Source organism: Hyaena hyaena, unplaced genomic scaffold, assembly GCF_003009895.1.
Source record: "Hyaena hyaena isolate Hyena2069 unplaced genomic scaffold, ASM300989v1 scaffold_196, whole genome shotgun sequence".
Lineage (NCBI taxonomy): Eukaryota > Metazoa > Chordata > Mammalia > Carnivora > Hyaenidae > Hyaena > Hyaena hyaena.
The window spans coordinates 796,585-818,509 of record NW_024080828.1 but is presented as its reverse complement, the minus strand read 5'-3'; the positions used below and the strand labels follow the sequence as shown (position 1 = coordinate 818,509).

The window sequence follows — 21,925 nt, the reverse complement described above, 5'->3', positions numbered from 1 at the left end:
TTTCTGGAAGCTGATTAGACCATCGGAGTGGGACGTGGGTTAAGAGAGACTGGAGACAAGACCACTCCTCGTGAAGAGTGGCAGACAGTGTGAATTATACTCCCTATATCCAGCCTGCTTTCCTTTCTTACGACTGAGTCTTCTTTCCTTTGCAGTGACCGTGGGGCAAGCCAAATATGTACTGTCTCAGCTTCTCTTATAGTAACGAGACTTAAGCACATGTCTGTTGGTGGTTTCTGGGAAACTTACGTTTCTTCAACGTTAGAATGGTCCAGGTGTGGCTGACATGCCGGTTCGCCTTGTTGTTTTGAAGTTGGATGTGAAGGTTATGGCTGCAATAGCCTTACATCAACCAAAAGAAAAAGACCTGAGTGGTAGAGCTATCACCCCAACTCTCATGGAGCTGTGGAACGCCTGGAAGCAGCCACTTACCTTTAGACAATTTGTTATGTCAGAAGTATAAATCCTCTTTATTTCAGCCATTTGAAAGTTTTTGTGGTTCTTACTGGCTAATAAATGCAGTCTTGGCTAATATAAAAAAAAAAACTGTTGGGGCGCCTGGGTGGCTTAGTCGGTTAAGCGTCCGACTTTCGCTTAGGTCATGATCTCGCGGTTCGTGGGTTCGAGCCCCGCGTCGGGCTCTGTGCTGACAGCCAGCTCAGAGCCTGGAGCCTGTTTCAGAGTCTGTGTCTCCCTCTCTCTCTGACCCTCCCCTGCTCACGCTGTCTCTCTCTCTCTCTCTCCTAGAAATAAATAAAAAAATATATATATTTTAAAAAAAACTGTTATAATAGTTGAGAAGAGATTTAAAGGGACCAGATCTAGTTCATCGTAATTGGGAATAAAGAGACAAGGACAGTGAGAAATATATAGGTAGCTGAATTCATAAGACCACACTGCTAGTTGTGGGGTATGAGAGATTCAAGATTTAGGAATAATTTGGACGCTTGGGTTTAGGAAGCCAGGTTTCACACTTACCTTCTACCATTTTGTATCTCACTTAATTTCTTAACCACACCAAGTTCTTTTAAACATCTCTACTTTTTCAAATGCTTTTCTCTACTTAGCATCTCTTCCCATTTGTGCTTTCAATTTATGTCAAATATCACCTTTTCAACGAAGCACCCCCTCCTAGTAATCCCTAAGGGTATAACATTCGTTTTCTGTGAATAAAAGCTACTGTTTTCTGAATGATGATTGTGTCTCAAGTATTAAATGTTTTGCAGCTATTAAATAATTTTTCTTCTTTTGACAAACTTACTTTTTTAATTAATTTTTTAATGTTTTATTTATTTCTGAGAGAGAGAGAGAGCATGAGCAGGAGAGGGTCCGAGAGAGAGGGAGACACAGAATCTGAAACAGGCTCCAGGCTCTGAGTTGTCAACACAGAGCCCGACACGGGGCTCGAACCCATGAACCTTGAGATCATGACCTGAGACTAAGTCGGATGCTTAACTGACTGAGCCACCCATGCGCCCCTCTTTTGACAAACTTTTAAGGAAGGTACTGTTTGAAGTCCTCATTTTACTGGTAAGAGTTACTGAGGTTGAGAGAGATTTATTAAATGTTTACATTTATGAAGGCATGAAATAACAGAGCTTGTATTTGCACCCCGGAAATACGGATTCAGAGACTCTGCTAAGCGGCTTCTCACAGGGAACATAATAAAAATAAATAGAATCTGAATGACCTGATTGCAATTCTTTGATCATGGAGCAATGGTAGTGATTGTGATAGCGCATCTGCAGTGGGTTGAATGGTGGCCTCCAAAAATACATGTCGGCACCCCAGACCCTGTGAATGTGACATCATTTGGAAAAATCTTTGTAAATGTCACAAAGAATCTCAAGTTGAGATCACTCTGGTTATCCACCTGTGCCCTAAATCCAGTGACAGGTGTCCTTGTAAGAGACATACAGAAGAGAAACTGAGAAAAATAAGGCCATGTAACAACTGAGGCAGAGATTGGAGTGATGCAGCCATAAACCAAGGAGTACCCAGAGCCATCAGAAGCTGGAAAAGGCCAAGTGAAATTGCTTCTTGCAGCCTCAGGAAGGAGCCAAGTCCTACTAGGACGCTGATTTCAGACTCCTGGCCTTCCGACTAGGTATTAATAGCTTTCTGTTGTTGTAAGCCATTGAATGGGTGGTAATTTATGACAGTATTTCCAGGAAACCAACACACAATCCATGGCCATTTAGTGTAAGCCTGGAACCGATACCCTACACCATAATTTGGAGGAATAGTCCTCATCTCCTAAGTGATTATCTCTTGCATTATGAAGTCATATTAGTAAGGGTGGCTGTTAGCGGTAGAAGCCTCAGAGTTTGGCTGAAGACTTCTTCCGTATAAGGTATAATCAGAGGCTAGGGGCACAGACACCAGAGCTTCACTACTGGGATTCAAATCTCTTTTTCCACCACTTGCCCACTGTTAGCGTGAGCAAATTTTGTAGTTTCTCTGCGCCTCAGGATTCATCATCTGTCAAACAGAGAAGAAAATAGCAGTTCCATCTGATCTTGGTTATAAGAAATAACTGCAGTAATACATAAAGATCTTTAAAAACCTATTTTTCGTAAGCTCACAATACACATTAACTGTCACAATTATTATTTTGGAATGGATTTTCCTCTCAACTAATGGGAACCCAAGGTAATTCTCATTATCCTCTCCTAACAAACCTTTTAATTAACACATTGTCAAGCAACTATTTTCAATTGTCTATAATACGGGTACTTGAACAAGGAATTTGATACGGCTACATAATGTCTATACGTTAATCCAATGTGGGGTTAATTATGTTAAAGAAGGTGATACTTCATGGAAAAACATTAGGAGTCAAAATATTTTGCTTTGTTTTTTTTTCAGTAGCTAAGTATGATATGATTAAATGCCATTTAACACAGCTTCTGTGGATCAGAAAATTCGTATGGTTTGTAAGCCTTTGTAGGATTTTTTAGTATATGACTTTTAGAGCTTAGATATTTTGAAATCTATGATATTCTGTGAATATGAACATGTAGCTCAGAGCCTGAAGGTTACTCTTGAGGGAATATGTCAGGTTGAGTATTCAGTTTGGGGGCTTGCTTTCTTCCCTATGTGAGAAAGTACTGGCTATCATTGATCATTCTTAGGCATTTTTACTAAAAGCTGACCTCAGGTGTGCCTGGGTAGCTCAGTCAGTTGAGGGGCTCGCTTTGGCTCAGGTCATGATCTCATGATCCAGGAGTTCAAGCCCTGCATCAGGTTCTGTGCTGAACAGCTTGGAGCCAGAAGTGTGCTTTGGATTCTGTGTCTCTGTCTTTCTCTCTGTCCCCTCCCCCACTCATGCTCTGTCTCTCTGTCTCTCATCTCTCCTTCTCTCTCTCAAAAATAAATATAAACATTAAAAAAACCTGACCTCCAAGAATAAGTGACCTTGAAATTTCTAATATTTACTTAGCCCCAAATTTCAAAGCTTAAAAAAAACCAAACTCTTCTATGTATTAATTTGCGGACATCTGGCAGAAAGATGTCCCTAAACCACAGATTGTTTACCTTGTCACAAGTAGCAAAAAGCAGCCTTTAGGTAGAAAAACTGGTCTCTATCCAGGTTGGGGAAAAGTGCCTTAACATAGGAATATTTTCTTGAACCAAAGTTATGAATATCATACTCATAAATTAACCATTCGAGTTGTGGAAATACACATCTGTCTGGTTTGTGAAGACTTCCAAGAGCCTTCCCAACCCACCTGAGAAAGAGAACCTCCATTTCCTGGTTTTTTTTATTTAATCCATTTTCCCACCCCTACCCTGGCCCATTCTCCTGGTTTCCGGAACCTCACAGCAAAGCAATGCCTCTGTTGCCTCCTCTTTCTCCCTCCTTGGCCCTTGTCTCCCTGCTACAGGGCTTTCAACCTACCCCACTTATCACCAGCAATTTAAGAATGATTATTAGTCTTTCCATTCTCCCTGTCCTGCCCTGCTTTTTTCCAAGATTAATTTCCATCCTACTCTCTTATCGGAACCCATAGTTCCAGATGTGACCTCTCTCCCATCACCTGCTGAATTTTCTAGGCTTCCAAGGCCCAAGTCAACCTGCAGGGACCTTTCCATCCCTCCCTCCAGCTCTCAAATGCCTTAATCCAGCTCTGGACCCCTCTCCACATAGATTCACCGCTCATTCTATCTTCCTGGAATGTTCTCCCCCAGCCTTTCCCCAGGCCTGCTATCGCCGCTGTGACCAGACGGCTCTTGTTTCCTAGGATACACCAGGCTTTCCTCAAAACCTTCTCTGCCTTTTGATTCCTCTGCCAGATTCCTCTCACTGATGGGCAAGATTTCTGGGCACAGGTGAGCCTTCCAAACTGCACTGGAATTTGGCCGAATGGAGCTGTTGATCTCCTTAGCAGAGTGTTTCCCCTAAAAGAGGTCCTCAACCTAGAATGCCCTTTCGGCCTAGAAGAGCTTTTTAAAATGCATCCACCCCAAGTTGAGTGGGACATGGACACTGCTAGGGGTAAACAGCTCCACAGGGAGGTCTAGTGTGCATGTCTAGGTTTGAGAATCAGTCCAAAATCTTCAACATACACATGCCCATCCCTCCTGGCTCTTGTCTACGGAGGTGGAGTTCACCTTGAATGTTTGATGGTGTTAGTAGCCGACCTTTAGGAAGCTTCACGCCCCCTGTCCTTGGCCCCCTGGGTTCACTCCCAAACAATAGGAACAGAATGTACCTTCAGAACTTTCCAAGAAAGTTTCAGGGAAAGTTGGCAGTGTGTCCGGGCTTGGTAAACTGCTGAAGAGAATTTGATAAAAGAAACTAGAAGGGCCTAGGCTGTAAAAGAATTCAGAATGATCACGGAACAGTTACATTTTTCAGTGAACTGTTAACTGTTCTGGAAACTGGCAAAAAAAACATTGCTGGGCAGTTAACTCCGTGCATCAGCCCCCAACTTCTGCCCCCTCGTCCCTTCTAGCTTTGACTACTGGTAAAGACTGGAGCTGGCCTTTGAAGTCTTCCAGCCCGAAGGGACCATTTTACAGATGAGAAAACCAAGGCCAAGAGGGATCACAATTCAACCTGAGATTCACAGCTAAATAGGGGAAGAAAGAGTCAAGAAATAGTCATTTTCCTGAGCATCCAGTGTTCTTCCAGGAACACCCACTTCTCACCACTTAGGAGGCTGCTTTGGAAATGCTGTTGAGATTTGTCAATGTAAGAAATCGAATTCGTGACAAAGCAAATGCCAGAGGTCATCAGTGATTCATTGTTAAACTCAAAACACATGGGAGATAAACGGGAAAAATGGCTCTTTCTCTCTAAGCCTCTCTGTGGCAGGATGATACATTACCTCACAGAGGGATGAATTGGAAAAGACAGTGCAGATTTAGTGCTTCGTTCTGGATCTGTCACAGGGGAAGGGGCCAAAAAATGGTTGGAGGAACAGGAGAGGTTTTGCAAAATCAGCCCGTTGCAAAGCAGAAACACAAGGAAGATCCCACTGCATTCTTTCTGAATGGAGACAAGAAGGAAGTTTTGCAAATTGTAGCTGTTGCATTGATTAGGGGCTCAGTTTTCTCTTGTTAGTTTAAATGCAGATTTAGCTTCTTTATACCTCACCTCCACCCCTATTGAAAAAGAAGCTGATTTTAGGATGCCTGGGTGGCTCTGTCAGTTAAGCACAGGATTCTTTTTTTTTTTTTTTTTGATGTCCATAGGAAATCCACTTTATTTTTATATATATATATATATATATATATATTTTACAAATAGTTTATTGTCAAATTAGTTTCCACATAACACTCAGTGCTCATCCCCAAAGTGCCCTCCTCCATGCCCATCACCCCCTCTTTTCATCCCCCTCCCCCCCATCCCCACTAGCTCTGTTCTCGGCATTCAAGAGTCTCTCATGATTTGCCTCCCTCCCTCTCCCCCACCATTTCCCTCCTTCTTCTCCCCCTTGTTCCTCAGTTAAGTTCCCCCTAATTCTCCTATACGTGCAAACATATGATATTTGTCCTTCTCTGCCTGACTTATTTTGCTCAGCATAACACCCTCAAGGTCCATCCATGTTGCTACACGTGGCCAGATTTCATTCTTTCTCATTGCCATGTAGTATCCCATGGTATAGATAAACCACATTTTCTTGATCCATTCATCTGTTGCTGGACACTTAGGCTCTTTCCATGTTTTAGCTATTGTGGAGAGTGCTGCTATGAGCATTGGGGTACATGAAGCACAGGATTCTTAATTGCGGCTCAGGTCATGATCTCATGGTTTGTGAGTTTGAGTCCCCGTGTCGGTCTTCACGCTGACAGCATGGAGCCTGCTTGGAATTCTCTCTCTCCTTTTCTCTGCCCCTGCCCTGCTCATGCTCTTTCTTTCTCTCTCTCTCTCTCTCAAAATAAATAAATAAAACTTAAAAAATTGTTTTAAATAAGTTGAGGGGTGCCTGGGTGGCTCAGTTGGTTGAGTGTCTGACTTTGGCTCAGGTCATGCTCTCACAAAATTCCTGGGTTCAGCTGGGCTCTGTGCTGACAGCTCAGAGCCTGGAGCCTGCTTCTGCTTCTGTGTCTCCCTCTCTCTCTGCCCCCCCCCCAAATAAATAAACATTAAAAAAAATAATAATAACTTGATCTCTGGCTTTTAGCTGCAGTTCCATCCTTAGGAAATGGTGCCAGCCAAGCTGGCATAGTTAGCCACATTTTATCTGTGAACTTGGAAAGATCCAACAACCAAACAAAATAGGTAACAAAGGGTTTGTCTGCATATTTAGAGTGAGAGCTTTAAGATAAACATTTCTTTGATCCTTGGTACATTTTTTTCAGTAGAACATAAATGTACTGGTTTTTACCACCCTATCACTCTCCTCTGAGCTGGAAGACAAATTCATGGCTGTTTATAAGAAGCCTTCTTGGTTGATTAAAGCACTTTCTTTTTTTTTAAGTTTAGAAGAAATCAAGTGCTGGCTTATTCAAAAATTGGAGAGCAATGAATATTAAGACTGGTTGTGAGTATACTGCTCAGCAATGTTTTTTGTCTCAGTAATTTGAGAAGTGTGAACAGTTTCACTGCTTTCTTTCCAGCGAGAGGAGGTTTGTATTCTTTCACTAGTTACCATAAAACGCAATCGCTAATAAAAATATTCTGCATACTGGGGCACCTGCATGGCTCAGTCGGTTGAGCATCCGACTCTGGCTCAGATCATGATCTCGTGGTTTGTGGGTTTCAGCCCTGCGTCGAGCTCTGTGCTGACAGCTCAGATCCTGGAGCCAACTTTGGATTTTGCGTCTCCCTCTCTGTCCCTCCCCTGCTCACATGGTCTCTTTCTCTCTCTCTCAAAAATAAATAAACATTTAAAAAACTATTTTGTGTGTGTATGAAACTTTTCTTTGGTTAAGACGAAGACAAATAACAGAAAGCAATCCTTGGTTGCAAATAACAGAAAGCAATCCTAGCTGTTTAAGCAGGAAAGAATTTGATCCAAGGACAAGGTCTTATGAAAGTACTGGAGGCAGTGGGTACAAGCTCATGAGACCATTTGTGTTTTTAATTTTTCAGACCTGCTTTCACCAGTTTCTCAAGGCCTCCCAGTGGGTGAAAGTTCCCCAAATCCTATCTTTGAACTTACAGTTTATAGATCTAGCTGCCAAGAGAGATGGTGATCATTCACAGTCTCACTTCCCTATTCCTTAATTCAATTTTTTAAAAATGTTTATTTATTTCTAGGAGAGAGAGAGAGAGAGACAGCGTGAGCAGGGGAGGGTCAGAGAGAGAGGGAGACACAGACTCTGAAATAGGCTCCAGGCTCTGAGCTGGCAGTCAGCACAGAGCCCGACGCGGTGCTCGAGCCCACGAACCGTGAGATCATGACCTAAGCGAAAGTCGGACGCCTAACCGACTAAGCCACCCAGGCGCCCCTTAGTTCCCTATTCCTAAGGAATGTTCATCTCGGGCCCGTAACCCATCCTTGGATCAATCACCCGTGTCTGTGTGGCGGGTCATGGAGCAGAAAGATAGCTTCAGAAAATCACCTTTACATGCAGGCTGGGAAGTCCAAGATGGGCTAGGCAAATAACCAATTGGATATCCACTAAATGGCTTATAATTCACCATTTTTATTTTAATATTAATTTAATTTGGTTCTCAAAGGCTGACAGATGGCTCTCTATGAAATTCTTGATAGCACTTTCCACATTATAATTTTATTTTTGTTGATCTAATGAAATTTTGTTTTATATTTTTAGTGTCTGACTTGGGGTTGGGGGGGGGGGAAGTTCCATAAACGGTTCTTCAAAGAAAGTATGACTAATTCTGTGGGATTCTTAGAAGTGTAAACTGAGAAGCACTTAGGTTAAGTGACAAGACAAAGGTCTCTCAGTTAATGAATCAGTTTCTATAGTCTATAGTCTCCATCCCTTCCCCCCAGTGACCAGACTGCCTTCTACATCGAACCGTCTTCTTCTTCTATCATGAGAGTGATGGACACTAAAGGGTTCAGGCTGGTGGTTAGAACTGGGACAAAGATTTAGTGTCTTTTATGAGAATTTGATTTTGCTCTCTTAGTGTATCAGTTAAGAATGGCTTTCAACTAACTACAATGCATCTGTCCTCTTCTTCTAAATGTTTAAAGTGTTTAAAGAGAGAAAGACCATTTAGTCTCTGCTTAGGATAGAAAAAAAATAAGGTTTATGCTCTTATCTCTTTAGTGCTTTCTTCCTGAAAATGATATCTGAGTGACGTGACAGCCACTCCTGGGGAGGTGGCCACTTGTATCATAACCTTGGCAATGGTTTTGTCTTTGTGAGAGTGCTGGAGAGCAAGAGGAGAAAGCAGATGTCTCCTCTTGGATCCTGGTCCTCTCCCGTCATAGGGAATCTTCTGCAGGATGGAAACTATCCTTACTTTACATTCATGGAAATGAGAAAGAAATATGGAGATGTCTTTCTCATCAAACTTGGCATGGTGCCTGTCTTGGTAGTGAAAGCGCTGACCATGGTGAGGCAAGTACTACCTCAAGGATGAGCCGCATTTTGCACACCAACCCAACATACACCCATTTTCTTTGCTGGCAGAAAGACAAGAGTCTTTCATTTTCAATTATGGAAAGAGTTGGAAGCTTTATTAGAACGTTGTCCCTAACGCTTTATGGACTTTTACTAAAACAGAAGAAAAATCCTCTACTGCCTTTGCTTACTTGAGGATCAGGTTATCAAGAAGTTTTTGAGCTGGTAAAAATCTTTGCAGAGTTGGCTTCCAAGCATGGTGGCTTCACCCCCAGAAGGGTTATCACCCGTGTGGTGGCCAGAGTTCTCTGTGCCCTTTGCTTTGGCAGGAGATGTGACCACAGTGACGAGGAGTTTCTTGGAATAGATAAAATGATCACTTACTCAAGATCTGCAGTGAAGTTAATCCTGCCGATTTTATACCATGCTTCCATTACCTCCCACCATGAATTCTAAATGCACCCCAGGAGTTTTATCCGGCCCTGGATCAGTTTACTGCACTACGTGATCATCTTACTACAGATGATAATGTAAGGATTTAAATTCACACCAGGATAAGGGTTTTGGTGAGAAGTAAATGACAACGGTGAGATACACTGAGTACCCAGAAAGTTGTACATATTCTTCCTTGGTTCTTCCACTAGAATTTTCCTATAGTGAACCTTACCCAAACTAAGTAAATTGGAGGTTTAGTCAGTGAGATTATAGGGCAGTATTACTTAGTTCCCATGTAGGGACCCTAAGAAGAACTCTGAATTCTTTGAGAACTCAGAATAACTCCCCAGTTGGGTGGATAAGGCACTTATTTAAGTTATGAATCTAGAATTGGCTGATTAATGATGACCAGCAATGGAGATGGTTTCCTTGGAGAAATGAACTAATGATTTAGTTTCTACCATTTTACGTTTGAAACTATGAGGTCTCAGACTTAAAGTTGTTGGCATATTATTTCAGAAGGTGACTTAAATAGTTACAAAGATTATTCTACAGGGAGCTTCCAATTCACTCTCATACCCGACTTGAGCTCCCTGACTATATAGAAATAAATTTTGAGACCATAATAGAGGAAGAAGCAGATAGTTTTTATGAGCCAGTGAAATCTTGTTTGGCCCAATCTGATGGTCCAGAGAAGAGCAAAATCTCTCATAAAATATGTATGTATTAGAAAGAAGCCTAGTTCTTAGGGTCCGATTTGCTAAGATGAGGGCATCAGGGGAAAAAAGCACATAAAAAGGTAGATAATTGAGCAAATGAAGAGGTGTGAGGAATAAAGTCCTCTCCAGTTAAAAGAAGAGACAGAAAAAAATCAGTAGAGCAGAAAAAAAATCTGTTTCAAGATTCCAGCCAGAAATCTAGATCAGGTACAGTAAGTGAAAGAGTTTCTACATTCATCATACATTTTTCCCTTATTCCCTAATAAGCTTCAGCCCCAGCTCTTTCTGCGTGGTGGTAACAGTAAAATCCTTACAATGGATTTGAAAATCTCTTATTGTAACTCATTGTCTAGCAATTTCTCTGAAGTAAGGTAACCTCTAATTTTTTTTAATGGTTTTTATTTATTTCTGAGAGAGAGAGAGAGAGCGAGCGAGCATGAGCATAGGAGGGTCAGGGAGAGAGGGAGACACAGAATCTGAAACAGGCTGCAGGCTCTGAGCTGGCAGTCAGCACAGAACCTGACGCGGGGCTCGAACCCACGAACCGTGAGATCATGACCTGACCGACTGAGCCACACAGGAGCCCCAACCTCTAATTTTTATAAATGTGCTTCCAGACACAGGTGCTATTTTTTTTTTTTTAAATGATTGAAGTACACTTCCAGGAGAAAATTGAGTTTGGTAACTTTTCTATTTTACACTCTCAAGATTGAGCATTGCTATTGACAAGCAAAATTGGTTTCAGGTTTACAACGATATACTTATGTTCCTTATATTCCCAAGCTAATTAGGTTCATTCAAGTTATATGATGCTATCGCTCTTCTGGCATGAGATACATATGTGATGTGGAAGGTAGATGGAGATAAATAATCATGCTAAGGTGTGACCCCTCAGGACGACATTCAAGCTGTTGCTGATGCCCAGGGTTAATGTGTGCCACGATGAATGTGCTACCACCAGAACAGCCATCTTAAAAGGTGCTGAAATCATAAAAATTGTGAATGAGCTCTTTGGAGCTGGTAAGTAGGAGTGTTTGTCAATATGAAAGGCAAATAAATATTAATTGTGATTTTTTGTCATCCACTGTTCACAGTTTAGAGCCCTTTTTTGATACTGGCCATTTCACATAGTTGATCTCACTCTGTAAGAACAATTTGGTTTTCTGTCATTTCCCCATTCAGAAAACTATATATTCAACTCAGTAACGACTTGAGTTAACATAATCCCCAGTTCTTGTGCATTATATTGTTCATGCAATGCCTGCCTGTATTTTCTGGTTGGTTTATTATTTCATGTTCACATATCTCACTTCAAGGACTTTTCCCAACCCACTGGCATTTATTCTAAATCTGTTTAAAATGTTGTTTTTGTTTGTTTTATGCAATATTTGCTTTACTTTTTTAAACATTTATTTATTTTTGAAAGTCAGAATGACAGTGCAAGGGGAGGGCCAGACAGAGAGAAAGAGAAGAGAGACAGAAGAGAGCTGAAGCAGGCTCCAGGCTCTGAGCTGTCAGCACAAAGCCTGATGTGGGGCTCGAACTCAAGTTCAGGGCCAGCAGACTGAGCCACCCAGGTGCGCTGTTTTATGCATTCTTATAGAATAGACTTTCTATTGCCATGTATTTCCCTGTATTCTTCTATTATCATGAACTTTAATTTATGTAAATGCCCTTGTTATTTACATCTCAATCTTTTTCTTATTTTTTCAAGAAGCCCTATATTTCTAATATCCAAATATGATTGCCAGGTGTATTTCTAATTTGTTGCTTATAATGGTTATGTAATACTCCATGGTGTGCACCCCCACCCCCCACATTTTGTCCATCTGCCATCTTGGGGATGAATACCTTCATTGTTTGCAACTTTCAGCCTGCACAGATAATGCTGGTGTTGAATATCTTGCTAATCCTAAAATGGCCATCTTTATACATCAGTTTTTACTTCTTTAAGAATTATAGCCATATGCTAAGAAGCAAACTTTCTGGGTCACCTAACAAAATGATTCTTGAGTTTTTCATACAGACTACCAAAATCCTTTTCAGAAGGATTGTACTAGTTTATGCTGTTACTATACTACTAGCATTCTTAAATTTCATAGTTTTTAAAATCATTCTTACCTACCAAATTTCGTATAAATTCTATTAGATATTAGAGTGAAGGAAGCAGTGTTTAATTAAAAAATTTTAATGTTTATTTTTGAGAGAGAGAAGCACACAGAGTGAGAGCGGGGGAGGGGCAGAGACAGAAGGAGACAGAATCTGAAGCAGGCTCCAGGTTCAGACTTGTCAGCACAGAGACCGATGCGGGGCTCGAACTCACGAACCACGAAATCATGACCTGAGCCAAAGGGGGACCTTAACCAACTGAGCCACCCAGGCGCCCCTTAGAAGTTTAATTTTAGATGTAATATTCTTCAAATTCCTTTCTTCCTTTCGTCTTTCTACCATACTTATTTGAAATTTGGTTTATATTTTTCTAGGGTCTATGTGATTATGTTCCAGAATATTCTTTGCAAATAGAAGTATTAGTTTTGATGTGCATTATTTTTCTTTATAAAAATAGACTAGCTCCTCTTCCCCACACACCTATTATATATATATATATATATATATATATATATATATAATTTTGATCTTAATTTAAATTTGATGGATACATATATTTCATATATACATTTCATACATATATAATGTATAAATGTAATCATGCTGTAGTTAGCATTTCTTCTGCCAACTATCTGATACTAAATATTAATGTTAGCATTTGTGAGGACTTTTTAAAAATCTGATCATCACTGAATACTATAAGCTGGGTGTGTGGGTGTATGATTAACCATCAATTGGGCTTTATTTTCATCTTAATTCGAGAGATGATAGCTGAATATATTTCAGACATATATAATCCTGCCAAGATCTTGAGGTAAGCAACAAATACAAAGTTATGGTAGATGACAGCAATGGCTAAGATACAGAATACCGAACACAGGATTCCATTAGATGTGCACAATGGAGTTAAAAATGATTTGAATGAAATGTGTGCAAAACAAAAAGTGTTCAGCCTAGTGCATTACTGTATAAACCATTTTATTCCCTCAACAAATATATCTATTAGAACTTGTATTTTGAATTCCAAGGAGAGTAATAATGAAAATTAATAAAACATAAGCTTCCACGAATACCTGCTACCTCGCTAATGATAAGAGATAGAATACTTTATTAGAAGAAAATAGTGGGCTCTAAAATACATATTTTAGTGGATAAAATTTGTGAGCCCACAGTCTGTTTCATCAGATCTACTGTATTATTAGCATTTATATTTCTGTGTTTGACTCTTCAAATTAATCACAGAGATCATTTGATTTCTCCTTTAGGTATAATCAGGCTCTCCCAAAATCATTTATTATAGCTCAAATTTTAGATACTCTATCAGGATAAATAATCGGTTGCCTAATACATGGCATAAAAGGCAAAATTCACAATGATCGAAATATAAATCCCAATGCCTTGGAGCCTCAGACTGGAACACAGGCACTGGCTTTGTCTCCTGTGTGGCCCTGTAAAATGTTTAACCTATCCACATCTTTTTTGTATTTTTGTATTCACTTACTTTTTATTTTCGAGAGAGAGAAAGAGGGAGAGTGAGAAAGTGAGGGGGGGAGGACAAGAGTGGGGTAGGGGCAGTGAGAGGGCCACAGAGGATCCAAAGGGGGCTCTACCCTGACATCAGTGAGCCCAATGCAGGCTCCACAAACCTTGAGATCATGACCTGAGCTGAAGTTCAGCTCTACCGACTGAGCCACCTAGTTGCTGCACCATGTCTCTTCTTTAAAGTGAGGCTAATTACAGCCTCTCCTGCCCCCCACTCCGATACCAGTTCAATGAAGTACCTTCGTCCTCATCCATGTTGCCATCATCATCATGAACACCTGGAAATAAAGTACTGATGTCGAGCCTCAGTTTGCCACTAGATTTTGTGAAATTTAGTAGAAAACACAAATAATGTTATTAATTTTGATGCTGGGTCATCATAGAGGTGAATTTACAACTCGAACAAGTTAGAAAGGCTTTTTAATGTGGCATTTGTGAGATTTTCAAGAACTGATCCTCTTCTTTGATGTCATGTTGAAGTTACCCTTGAGAAAAAGTTCAAGTCTGACGTACAGAGTTACTTGCTTTGGTTTTCAATAATGAGAGCACATCTGGCTGATGTAATGATAATCTCAAAAATGAAGATCTGCTGTTTAAAGCATGAATGTAAAGTCATTAAAAGTATGCTACAAATTAGTATTAACAAAACTAAAGGGACTCAGACCCTCATTATGTGCTCATACTAACTCACGGCCTTTGGAGCCAGACAAGTTCAAGTCTAAGTCCTGGCTCTGTCTCTTTTGAGTCACCACCTTGAGCAAGGCCTGTAATGAGGCAAAGTTTTCTCTTCAGTAAAATAAGAATAACTTTATATACCTTGAAAATCTGTATTACGAGTTACGGGAAAAAAATATAAATAGCCTGGAACAGATTAACATTCAAAAGCTACTTGTGATTATATTTATAACTGTTGCATACACCATAGCCATTATTCTTATCATAATAGTAGTGTTTATTTTGTAGTGAAATATTTCCAGAATTTTCACTTGTCTTGTAAGTAACAGCTATACATTTTTAATTTTTTAATTTTATTTTTAATTGTTATAAACACACGATATCACATTTGCAGTTAAACGTCTTAGCGATAACTAGATTCACACTGTTGTGCAATAGATCTCTAGAATGTTTTCATCTTGGAAAACTGAAACTCTCTGACTATCACAAATTAGCTTTCCCACCTCACTCCCAGCCATTGGCAACCACCTTCCTGTTTTCCATTTCTTTAATTTTGACCACTTTAGGTGACTCATGGGAGTGGAAACATACGATATTTGTTATTTTGTGACTGGCTTACTTCTCTCAGCATAATGCCCTGGAGCTTCATGCAAGTGATGTCCTTTCCTTTGTAGGCTGTGAAATATCCCATTGTATGGATAATACCATGTTTGGTGTTTGGTTTAACCATTTATCTGCCAATAGACATTTGAGTTGTTTCTACCTCTTGGGTTATGAATAATGTGGCAATGAACATGGGTGTGCGAATATCTCCTCCAGACTCCACTTTTGATTCTTTTGGATACATACCCAGCAGTGGGATTGTTGGATCCACATTTTTTTAATAAATTGTCTCAAAAATTTCCATAGCAACTGAACCATTTTACAGTCCCACCAAGAGGACACAAAAATTTCAGTTTCTCCACATCTTTGCCATCACCTGTTCTCTGTTCTCTTGATGATGGCTGTTTTAATAGGTGAGAGGTTATACCTAGATTTTGAACTAAATATTAATGTATAATTATTTTTATTGTGGTCATACTAATTTGTGGTTATATTTATATGTAATTCTTCTAATTCTAAGCTTTCAGATATAAAGTAAATTGAAGATACCGATTTTCATTTTTATATTTTTTTAATGTTTGTTTTTGAGTGAGAGAGACACACACACAGAGTATGAGCAGGGGAGGAGCAGAGAGAGAGAGAGAGAGAGAGAGAGGAAGACACAGAATCTGAAGCAGGGTCCAGGTTCTGAGCTGTCAGCACAGAGCCAGATGCAGGGCCCAAATCAATGAACCCACCGAAGTCGGAGGCTTAACTGACTGAACCACCTAGGCACCTCCCAAGATACCAATTTTCTAATAGATACTTCGTCTCATTTCTTTTTCAGGGTTTGAAACAGTATCAACATGTCTATTTTGGAGCTTTCTTTTTTTAGACATACTATCCAGAAATTCAAGCCAAAACTCAAGAAGAAATCGGTACATGGTTTCAGAATAAAAATATAATTTTTATAATTATTTTTCTTAATAAAAAAAAACAAATGTGGCTTTTCACGTAGAATAGAGTTTGTGCAGCCGAATCCACAGAAGTTATGTGGACAGGGATGTATTAAGTTAGGCAAAGGAGTTAATCCTTCCAAAAAAATAGATCTATTGTGTGTTGGGCCTTTGTCTTTGTTATGTTTTGAGGGCACCCAGTGAATCATGTCCGTATTATTTGCCAAAGACCAGTACTAGCTGCGGGAGGAACATAGATCAGATAAAGATTCGAATATTAGCATTTTAATAATCAGAGTTGGTTTGCACATTTCGTAGTGGGCTTGCTCCCACTTCTCACCTGAAGTAGACATACTTGTCCATCAGGTCTCTGTCAGGCTGGACAACTGCAGTTTCCCCCGGAAGTCCAAAATCTGCTCTTTCGAGTTCAGCCCCTTAGCGAATATAGAAGAAACGTATCTTCTCTATAGTTGGCCAATCAGAAGAAAGAACCTAGAAGTGGCTAAGCCAAATGCGTCCAATGCCTTTCCTCAAAGTCATCCAATGGAAATATCTCAGCCTTTCCTCTGAGGACAAGTGAGTGAGGGCATCCAGGAAGTCAGGGAGCACCAGATGAAAACAGATCTTATCTAATTCATACCTCTATATAATCACAGGGGTATACAGGGAAAGATGTACTGTCTGCATATAGAAATCTTGAGTGTGGGATTTAAAAACTAGAATATTTGTTCTAGAAGCAACTTAGAGATCACCCAACACAACCAACCTATTTTCCCAGCTAACACATGAAATCATGGAGTAGGTATGACATTTTCCCAAAATCTCACCATGAGATAAGATCTAGAGTCCAGATTTCATGTTTCAGTCCCATTGTTCTTTCTACCGAGGACTAAAACATGTTATACATTGTTTTCCTACCCTATTCATGAAAGTAAACAAAACCAAAACCAAAACCAAACAAAAGCAAAAACACTGGGTACAGAGAAAGGCTTTGTAATTGTCTAAATTGTGCCCTGATGTAATTTGATATATCTGCTTATGGTCAACTCTGTCATAGAAACATTGAGATAATTTTATACTGACATTTTAGATCATAGCAATGCCTTCAATATATTAAATGCTCAATATGTTAACAGGTATAAGAAAAAGAATAAATTACTAATATGACAGCAGGTGGAAGAGGTATCCATTGATGAAAGAATGAAGATTTATAAACAGGTCATATTATTATTACAGTAAGAAAAAGACATTAAACATTGTGAGTTGTGGGGGACAGTTTAGGGATAGGCTGTTTGAATTTATGGGATGTGTTGCAGTGTTGTATTTTGCTTTCCTGGAGTGCTAAGGGGATGCTTCTATGAAAGGTTATTTCATTCCCAGTGAAACTTGCACCTTCTTTAACATTTGTCAAGTAAATCATGATGAATAAGTCACCAAAATTATCTCTTGGGATAAAATAATTTTGGTCATTTGTGTACTATGTATTAGTCTGGGGAAAAAATTGCATTCTCCCTAGTCACACTTCATTCCTTCTGTTTCTCTTGAAAGAAACTGAAAGGAAATTCAGTTTTCTCTCCTCATGCATGATGTGAAAGATGGACTCTTAGTACAAATTCATTCAGAGCAATCCAGTTTCAAAAGTGGGCTCACGAGCTGTGGTATGCACCAAAGACATCATGGGCCATCCTCTTCACAGATATGGCCAGATGGTATTGGAAAATGCAGCCTAAATTCCCCCACTGGAACGTAAGTCATTACAAGCAGGGATTTTTTTCCTCTCTGTTCTTGTTTGCTTTTTTGTCTACCCCAGTAGACATGCCCCAGTATGCCCCTGGACATAGTAGGCACTCAATAAATATTTGGGAATAAAATGCAGTTAGAGACTCACCCATATCAACTATTAATGGGCAGGCCGAGCTGAAGGTGCCTCACACGGTGTGAGAATGATGATAGGGTGCTGCGGGAGGCAAATTAAGGGAGGCAGCCAGTATTCATGGATGGACCCCTACTATGTGGCCCCCCCAAAGTGTAAAGTACCTCCTCTGAGTCCCCACAGTAACCCCATACAGTGGTTCTCTCGTGATCCCAATTTTGCAGATGGAGAAACTTTCAACCAAGCTAAACAAATTGCTTAAGGTCATGTGTTCAGCAGGTAGCAGAAGGAGGACCCACCTCCAGCTGCTTAAATCTTGTTTGATGGAAATCAGGTGCTCCATGTGGTCTGGGTTTATTGTTTCCAGTAACCTCGTAGAGATGCCTTCTTATGCATTCAGTGGGCTATATACACTGTGCCCTGTACAGCTTCTCCATCTTCATCTATAACTCATCTTACTAACGTCTCATGCTCGGGGCTGTTAGAGAAGCAGGTGATTTTAGGGGCTCCTGAGTGGCTCAGTTGGTTAAACCTCCGACTTCAGCTCAGGTCATGATCTCACGGTTCGTGGGTTCGAGCTCTGCATCGGGCTCTGTGCTGACAGCTCAGAGCCTGGAGCCTGTTTCGGATTCTGTGTGTGTCTCTCTCTGACCCTCCCGTGCTCATGCTCTCTCTGTCTCTCTCTCAGAAATAAATTAAAACATCAAAAAAATTTAAAAAATAACAAAAAGAGAGGCAGGTGATTTTATCCTGCGTACCTAACTATATATTCACAATCTCTGTAACCAGCAGAACAATGGAATATATATGGCATGGGCTGTCCCAATGCAATGCTTATCATCAGTGACATTGACACCTCCACTCTCCAGACCCAGTGATCATACTGAATAAAACTAGGCATTTTAAAAGTCAGTATTATAAGTCATACAGTCAGTATGAATTTAATGACATTTCACCTCCATTAGCACAACCTCAAGTGTCCCAAGAGTACTAGTATCCAAGCACTTATGACTCTATTGAATATGAAGTAATGTTTAAACAAGCTGAGTTAACACACAGGTGCTAATAAAGAAATACCATTTGCCTAGAGGCACTTGCTTAAGCTAAATAAGTATGTAATTTAAGACTTGATATTACAGGGAAATTACTCATGTTTAAACTAAAACAGAGGTCACAAACTCAAGCAGCTACTGGGCAGGGGAAAATACCCCACGTGAGAGATTTGCACTGGTTGAAGCGCGGGGAAGAGGTCATCCGTTCATCCGCTCTGTCTAATCCAGGCCAGTGAACCTTGTCCTTATGTTACCAGCCCTTTTAGTTACAAAACAGAATGTAGAAATGCAGAGTTCCATGTGGACTCTTCTGATTTTTTAAATGTTAGCAACAATGAGTTGCATTTAAAAGATTATGAGAGCAAAATTAAATGTATTGGAGGACTGAGAATGACATGTAGGTCTCCTGATCTGTGGTCCGTGGTGCAAAGAGAAAACAATTTCTTTTTTCTCCTAGACAGAGGGGTGATATCCATACAAAAAGAGGCCCGTTACTTGGTAAAGTCAAGTGGGTCCCTGATGTATGGCTTAGGTTGCATTGGGAAACAAGCTAACATCCGTTGTCATAGACAAGCCAAATATGGTGCCTGGTAAGAAAAGGTAGAGGAAGAAGACAGAACTGTATACACAACAGTTTGGGAGCTTTGGGGGGACTCCCTCACTCAGGGCTGCTTTTGGAGACCAGGTTTCCCTCTGTGAGGATGTACAAAAGCCACTTCCTAAACACGTTTTCACCCCAGTGAGAGAAGTGCCTCACAGTCTCATCATTCTGGCTCATTTTGCTTAAAGCAAAGGAGATGAGTGATAATTACTTTTTATTTATACCACAATTTTGGAATATTCTTATGAGAATTTTGTGGAAGACTTGACATAAAATTTTTAAAAATTGAAGTGAATGTTCAAATATTTGATTCACAAAGGACTCAAAAAACATTTTATCTTTTTAAAAATTTTTAATGTTTTATTTATTTCTGAGAGAGAGAGAGAGAAAGAGAGACAATGTGAGCAGGGGAGGGTCAGAGAGAGGGAGACACAGAATCTGAAGCAGGCTCCAGGCTCTCATCTAGCTGTCAGCACAGAGCCCAACGCGGGGCTCAAACCCAGGAACTGTGAGATCATGACTTGAGCTGAAGTCAGACGCTTAACTGACTGAGCCACCCAGGCACCCCTCAAAAATCATTTTAGTGAAAATTAAGCATAATTATATTAAATCTTTATGACAACTAAACTTGTCAATATACTAAAGGAAAAGAGTGACATTTATATCCACAATAATTACATATATTTATATGTGTATCATCATATATCTCCATTTTACATATACATATATGTATATTACACATGTATATATTATGTACATATACTGTATATATTATATATAATATATAAATATACAAATTGCACATGTATATATTATGTACATACATATTGTGTATATATTATACATATAATCTGTAAAAGATATGCCAGAACAAAACATTTCAAAATAACAAAATTATTGTGGAGAAGTTGGCAGCAAAGGTAAAAGTGATAAAATGACTTCCTTTAAAAAATCTTTTAATGTTTGTTAATTTTTGAAAGAGACAAAGTGCAAGTGGGGGAGGGGCAGAGAGAGAGGAAGACACAGAATCCGAAGCAGGCTCCAGGCTCTGAGCTGTCAGTATGGAGCCTGACGCGAGACTCAAACTCACAAGCTGTGAGATCATGATCTGAGCCGAAGTGGGATGCTTAACCGACTGAGCCACCCAGGCATCCCTAAAATGACTGCCTTTTAAACTTTTACTTTTGTCTACTTTATACAGAAGTATTTGGGGGTAATCCCAATTTATTTAGACCTCAGAGATCTCTAAACACAACAGGGAATGACAATCTTCAGGGTGAAATGTTGATATTTGGAATGGGACTCTGGAGGCGTCTCAGAGAAGGTATTGCAGGAAACGAGATATTCATTTTTACCACTACAATTCTGCAGTGGCTCAAGCTGAAGAAAGACCCCAGAGCTGAACTTGACTGGTCACCCAGGTGCAACTTAGCCATGAAGCCAAAACCTATCAACTCCAAACAGAATCTCATTCGGTTTGTGTTCTCAGGTTCTGAGACTGGGTAGAAGATTTCTTGTTTAACTCAGAAAAATTAATGGGGTTCATATTCATTTGACAGTCAATTTGAAGATCTTACCCAGCTAAACCCTATTATTAGTTCCTATCTTTGTCTGTCATCCTAATGTAGGAAGTAGTTTCGTAAAGTGTGTGGCACAGCCTCAACTGTAATGTAAGAGATCTTGTTTCACAAGAATAGTCTAAGAGAATCAGGAAGTGCATGTAATTCACGAATTTTTTAAGCTCATGTCTCATGTGGTGTCCCACATATGACTGAATCACTGAGTAGGAAAGCAGAGAAAGATGAGTGGTGGGTTGAGTGAATCTACCTTCTTTTTACCACAGCTTCCAGTGAAGAGGTACACTTATATTTTAAAAATAGGACTACCCCTATGATCCAGCAATTGCCCTACTAAGTATTTACCCAAAGGATACAAAAATACAGATTCGAAAGGGTACATGTACTCCAACATTTATGGCAGAATTATCAACAATAGCTAAGCTATGGAGAGAGCCCCAATGTCCACTGATTGATGAATGGATAAAGAAGATGTGGTATATAAACTCAATGGAATATTACTCAGTCATCAGAAAGAATGAAATCCTGTCATTTGCAATGACATGGATGGAACTAGAGTGTATTATGCTAAGGGAAATAAGTCAATCGGAGAAAGAAAAATATCATCCAATAATTCATATGTGGAATTAAAAAAAACAAAATGGATGAACATATGATCAAAACAGAAAAACATATGTGAAATTTAAGAAACAAAACAAATGAACAAAAGGGAGAGGGAAAACAGCTCTGAGAGACTCTTAAAGATAGAGAACAATGGGGCGCCTGGGTGGCTTAGTTGGTTGAGCGTCTGACTTTCACTCAGGTCATGATCTCTCG

At 39.8% G+C, this 21,925-nt stretch overlaps 1 pseudogene; it reads left to right on the top strand.

The window, feature by feature from the left end:
* Window positions 1-286: 286 nt before the first annotated feature.
* LOC120238006 lies at window positions 287-21,038 on the top strand (annotated as a pseudogene).
* The last annotated feature ends 887 nt before the right edge of the window (window positions 21,039-21,925 follow it).